The following is a 6,478-nucleotide window of genomic DNA, read 5'->3' on the forward strand; positions in this document are numbered from 1 at the left end:
TATGAAATTAAAAATTTCAAACTTTGGCTAAAATCCCATTTTATTATACCTGTTCTCCCTAGTTTTGCCACAACGCCTCTCCTTTGGCACAACTGGCAGTGTGTTTATCCTTCTGGAATGTTCTCTATGCCTGCACACACACACACACACACACCATTTACAATATTTGTGGAAAGGCTTAGTTAGCACTGTGGCATAATGGGTAAAGCCATGTTCTGCAATGCTGGCATCCTCTGGGCACAAAACTGAGTTCTGGCTGATCTACTTCTGAACCAGTTCCTTGCTAATGAGCCTGGGAAAGCAAATGGAGGCTGGTGCAAGTGTTTGAGCCCCTGCCACCTACATGGGAGACCTGAATGAAACTCCTGGCTCCTGGCTTCGGACTGACCCAGTCCAGCCACTGAGGTCATTTAAGGAGTCAGCCAATGGATGGAAGATCTCTCTCTCTCTGTTACTCTTCTTTCAATAACTCACACGCGCACACACACACACACACAGAGCAGCGTATTTTAGCATTTCTTCTTTCTCTGAAACTCATATAAAACACTATCACACTACCTTGTTTCTTTCACCCACTCCATATTTGGGAGCTATTTCCATGTTGGTCCCTTTCCTCAACTCACTTTGCAACCACTGCACAATGTGGATGACTCACGGTTTAGGAACTCACTCCTCCACCAGCCTTTCACTGCTGCAGGGGATGCTGCCACGACATCCTTGGGAAACCTCCCTGTGCACATGTGATTGAGTCTCTGGGATAGAAACCTGGTAGCAGAGGGACAGGTTGTCAGATCTGAACTTCCCTGCTGATGTTTTAGACTCTCTCTGGCTCTTTTTTATTTTTAAGGCTTTGTTTTAAAGATTTATTTATTTATTTGAAAAGCAGAGTCATAGAGAGATCTTTTATACTGGTTCAGTTCCCACATGGCCACACTGGTCAAAGCTGGGCTGGTCAAAGCCAGGAGCCAGGAGCTAAGTCAGGCATATTAGCAAGGAGCTGGTTCATAAGTGCAGCAGCTGGGACTCAAGCTAAAGCCAGAAACAAACAACTCCATCCAGGTCTCCCATACGAGTGGCAGAGGCCCAAGCCCTTGGGCCAACTCCTGTCGCTTTCCCAGGCACAGGACCAGGAACTCAGTCCAAAGCAGAGCAGCCAGGAGTCTAACTGGCACTCTGACATGAGATGCTGGCACCACAAGTGGCAGCTTAACTTACTGTACTACACCACTAACCCCAATAGCCTGGTTCTTAACTTTTCTAGTTATCTTCTCTGTAAGAAATGATATGATACTTTCCAGGTCTACGAGGATGCGTTAATGAGACTATGCACATCAACCTGTTACCCCAGTAAATACATCTGAGCTCCTACTGACCATGTGACACTTTCATCAAAGCATGCCCAGCCTCACTGTCCAAAGACTGCCCTGCCTTCCTGAGCCCTCTTCTCTACTGCAGTGGTCACTAGGTATAATTCTGTCCTCATCCCTGGTGATGACACCCTGAAGGGCAGGGGCACTCATTTATACCAGCACACCACATAGGTCACCAGCCTACGGGCTAGAGTGGAACTGAGCACAGGCAAGGTGCTGCACAGTTTACTCAGATGTGTTGTGATGAGCAGAAGCTCAGCTGTGAGCACACAGCAGCTGGCTGTGTGTCCATCTCTGTACTCACTGGCTGTGCACAATCTACTCTCACCACACCGTATGGCCTGTCAGTGAAATCAATAACCACCCACAAGGGCGGGACAAACTTTAAGCTTGTCTTCTCATGGTCACCTACTTCCCCCTTGTGGTTATCATTTAAATTGCACATTATACAAACCAGTTCTTCAAAAAGGAGTTGGACTAAACACGCTATTATAGCCCTCACAGGGTGATAGTATTGATCCATCTGAACATACTGTATACCATTAGGCAGACACACATATAATCTATACCAGTTAGTAAACATAAAACTATGCCCAATTTTTTAAATTTTCTATACAAACATCAAAGGATAACATACTGAGTGTTAACAGTGTTTCTGTGAGGTGATGACATTTGGTGTTTTCTGCTTTGTAGCTTTTTTTTTTTTTTAAAGATTTATTTATTTGTTTTTATTGGGAAGTCAGATACACAGAGAGGAGGAGAGACAGACAGGAAGATCTTCCATACATTGATTCATTCCCCATGACCTCCAGAGCTAAGCTGATCCAAAGCCAGGAGCCTGGGTCTCTCACGCGGGTGCAGGGTCCCAAGGCTTTGGGTCGTCCTCGACTACTTTCCCAGACCACAGGCAGGGAGCTGGATGGGAAGTGGGGCCGCTGGGATTAGAACTGGCGCCCATATGGGATCCCGGTGTGTGCAAGGTGAGGACTTTAGCCACTAGGCCACCCTGCTGGGCCCTACTTTACAGCTTTTAATTATTGTATCTTCTCAACGGATTTACTCTTTTATCAGCATATAGTGAACTGTTTTCACACAAATCCTACTTTACGTTGATTTAATCTACAGTAACAACAGGAAGATTGGGGTGAGAGGAAAGATAGAGCTGCAAAGGACAAGGATTTTGTGTGCTGTTGGAGCTACGAGTAATTCCTACTCGACTGTTGCACACTGAGGACATTAGTTATAATTTTCATGGCAACCAATAAGAAAATAACTAAGACATATGCAGCTTTCCAGCTTCTAATCCAGCTCCCTGCCTGTGTGCCTGGAAAGGCAGCTAAGGGTAGATCCATTAATGGGGTCCCTGCTATTTGGGAGAACTAGGTAAGCTCCTGGTTCCTGGCTTCAGCGCCCCCAGCCCCAGACTGGCAGGGACCTCTCTACCACCATCTGGGGAGTGAACAGCAGAGACGATCTCTCCCCTCTTCCTTCTCTCTCTCCTTTTCGTTCCTCTTTCCTCCCTTCTCTCTCCCATCTCCATCTCCTTCAAATAAGTAAGTAAAATTTTTTGAAACGCAAGAAAAAGAAGGTGGCATTCCTGGTCAGAGCAATTAGCCAAGAGAAAAATAAAGATGTCACCAGAAAAGCTTGGTGGGTTCTTTCCTCAGCTTCATATAGAAATAAAAAGCTGGGACTAGGCTGCACACAAAGTTTTATTTGTGGAGTCACCAGGTGAGCAGGGAAAGAAGAGGGAAACCTCTTAAAAGGAGAAAGGGAGAGACACCAAACGGGTCTTTGGAAGAGTCTGGGGATTTTAATCCTTCCCTGACCCCTCCTTGTTGGGTGGGAACCTACCTCTGGAGATACACTTGTTATTTTCTCAGGGGTCCACTCACAATAGTATGCCATCATTCTACTCATAAAGACAAAGCCATCTCAACTTTTAAGGTAATCACAATGGCAATGAAATTCAACATGTGTTTTGAAAAGGATTTTCAAACCATGGCAGTGGTCAACTGTTCTTTGATAAGGACACCAAGGATACATAAAAGACAATCTCTCTATTTTTTGTAAAGATTTATTTATTTATATTACAAAGTCAGATACACAGAGAGGAGGATCTTCCGTCCGATGATTCACTCCCCAAATGAGCGCAAAGGCCGGTGCTGTGCCGTTCTGAAGCCAGGAGCCAGGAACTTCCTCCAGGTCTCCCACACGGGTCCCAAAGCTCTGGGCCGTCCTCAACTGCTTTTCCAGGCCATAAGCAGGGAGCTGGATGGGAAGTGGAGCTGCCAGAATTAGAACCTGCACCCATATGGGATCCTGGCGTGTTCAAGGTGAGGACTTTAGCTGCTAGGCCACGTGGCCGGGCCCAAGACAATCTCTAATAAAAGGCATTGGGAAGGACCTGGCGTGGTAGCCTAGTGGCTAAAGTCCTTGCCTTGCACACTCTGGATCCCATATGGGTGCTGGTTCTAATCCCAGTGACTGGGCTTCCCACCCAATTCCCTGCTTGTAGCCTGGGAAAGCAGTCGAGGACAGTCCAAAGCCTTGGGACCCTGCACTCCCGTGGGAGACCTGGAAAACCTCCTGGTTCCTGGCTTCTGCTTGGCTTAGCTCAGACCATCGTGGCCACTTGGGAGGTGAATCAATGTATGGAAGATCTTCCTCTCTGTCTCTCCTCTTCTCTATATATCTGACTTTCTAATAATTAATAATAATAAAAAAAACCTAAATAGGGCCCGGCGGCGTGGCCTAGCGGCTAAAGTCCTCGCCTTGAAAGACCCGGGATCCTATATGGGCGCCGGTTCTAATCCCAGCAGCTCCACTTCCCATCCAGCTCCCTGCCTGTGGCCTGGGAAAGCAGTTGAGCACTGCCCAATGCATTGGGACACTGCACCCGTGTGGGAGACCCGGAAGAGGTTCCAGGTTTCCCAGCTTCGGATCGGCGCAGCACCGGCCCGTTGGCGGCTCACTTGGGGAGTGAATCAATGTATGGAAGATCTTCCTCTCTGTCTCTCCTCCTCCTCTGTGTATATCTGGCTGTAATAAAATGAATAAATCTTTTAAAAAAATGTTAAAAAAAACCTAAATAAAGGCACTGGAAAATTTAGACACCCACATGCAAAAGAATGAAATTAGACAGTATCTCCCTTGCATACAAAAATAACTACAAATAGAGTCAAAACTTAAACATAAGACCTGAAACCGTAAAACTACTATAAGGAAACAGGACAGAAAACCCCACAAAGTTGATCTGGGCAATATTTTTTTGAATATGATCACAAAAGCAATAATAGAAAACGGAAATTACATCAAATTAAACATCTGCACACAAAATAATCAACAGATTGTAGCAATGATCCAGGGAATACATGAAAAAACTTCAAGCCATCCACTGATAAGCGGTTGATAATCAAAACAGATAAGAAACTCAACAAGAAAATAAGTAACCTAGTATTAAAACGATACAAAGTCAACAGAGATATGAAAAAAGTGTTCAATTCACTCATTACCAAGGAATGCAAATTAGAACCACTAGGAGTCATCAACTCACACCTACTAGAATGATTCCATCAAAAAGATAGCAAGTATGAGTGAGTATGTAGAAAAAGGCAACCTTTGCACATCGTTAGTAGAAATGATTAACATAATGTTTGCTGGAAGCACATTATTGATGAGTAGAATCTCATTCAACAAGCTTTGTCTTCTATTATCTTTAGTTATTTTTCTAGAAGTAAAGAAGACCGTTGAAGTTATACTTTTCAAATGTAGGTGCTAATAGCTAGTGGGATTTTGTGTTATTGTCATGATATAACGTATCATTTGATGTGATAGTTTATGTATTTCATAGTTTCATACTTCAAAATTGCTGAAGGAGTACATTGTAAATATTCTCACCAGCAAGAAGCATTAAATATGAGATGGTGAATGTTAACAACCTGATTTAATCATTCAACTATATGCAACTATCATAACATTACACTGCATTCCATAAATATATACAATTACCATTTTTTAATTATGAATTAAACGAAAAATTTAAAAAGTGAACAGTTCTGAATCTGATGGCTTCGCTGGTGAATTCTATCAAATATCTAAAGAATTAATACCAGCGCATCTCAAACTTCCCTAGAATATGAGAGGAGGGTACATTTCCTAATTCATTTGATGAAAACAGCATCCATTACACTAACAGCAAATCTAAAAATATGCCATAAGATAATTTGAAAAAGTTCATGGAAATGCATACTATGAAATAAGTATACATGAATTTTTGGGGGCTAAAATAAAATCACATTTTACTTCAATTTTTCATGAGCTTTATAGGGGTACCCTTTTATATACTGTCTTGAAAGCCAAGCCTCTTACATAGTAACTATATCATGTTTTTATTGCACCAGTAATACATGAAAATTCCTGTATGCCTATAGTACATTTAACTATCTGGAATACTCTGTAATAGATGAGAAATGTTATGTTATCTTACTGTGGCTGTCATTTCTCTTTCATTCACTATGACGGAGGCCTTGGCTCCTTCAACTTCTTTCTTCATGAGGCATTACTAAAGAACAACTTTCTATCACTGTTAGGATAATGAGAAAAAGGTACAAAAATTCCTGTAAGACTCTCCACAGAGGAAAACCATCTGTCCCTTTCCCACCTCGTCAGCTACGCTTTTCTTAAGCACAAGACAACCAATAAACACTGATGCAACCGGAAACAACAGGACAAAGTTATACTGAGGTGGTGACCAAACATGGTCAGGTCATTACCCTGCCCTTTGGACAACACTTTAATAACCACCTCATCTACTTCTGATCCCCAAGCTTTGGTTCTCTTCCAAGTTTAAATACATATTAAAGTACTGAGAGCACAACTTTGCCCTTGCCCCACCCCTCAGCCCCTTGACAACTTCTCAGAATCCTGTGACCACAGAAACAATTCCTGCGCAGATGCCCTGGGCGTTTGCCCACCTGCTTGGGTCCTCCTCCAGGACAAAGTTCCTGCTCCTCTTTCTTATATTTCCATGTATACATACATACACAAGTGTATACTCTCACATATATAGGGGTGTGTGTGTATGTGTGAGTATTAAAAACTTGGAT

The 6,478-nt window shown here is 43.1% G+C and overlaps 1 protein-coding gene across 1 annotated transcript in view; it reads right to left on the bottom strand.

The window, feature by feature from the left end:
- SYNPO (synaptopodin) overlaps nucleotides 1-6,478 on the bottom strand; it is a 219,785-nt gene that overhangs the window by 12,868 nt on the left and 200,439 nt on the right. The window lies entirely within an intron of this gene.

The sequence above is a fragment of the Ochotona princeps genome, chromosome 19, assembly GCF_030435755.1.
Source record: "Ochotona princeps isolate mOchPri1 chromosome 19, mOchPri1.hap1, whole genome shotgun sequence".
NCBI lineage: Eukaryota > Metazoa > Chordata > Mammalia > Lagomorpha > Ochotonidae > Ochotona > Ochotona princeps.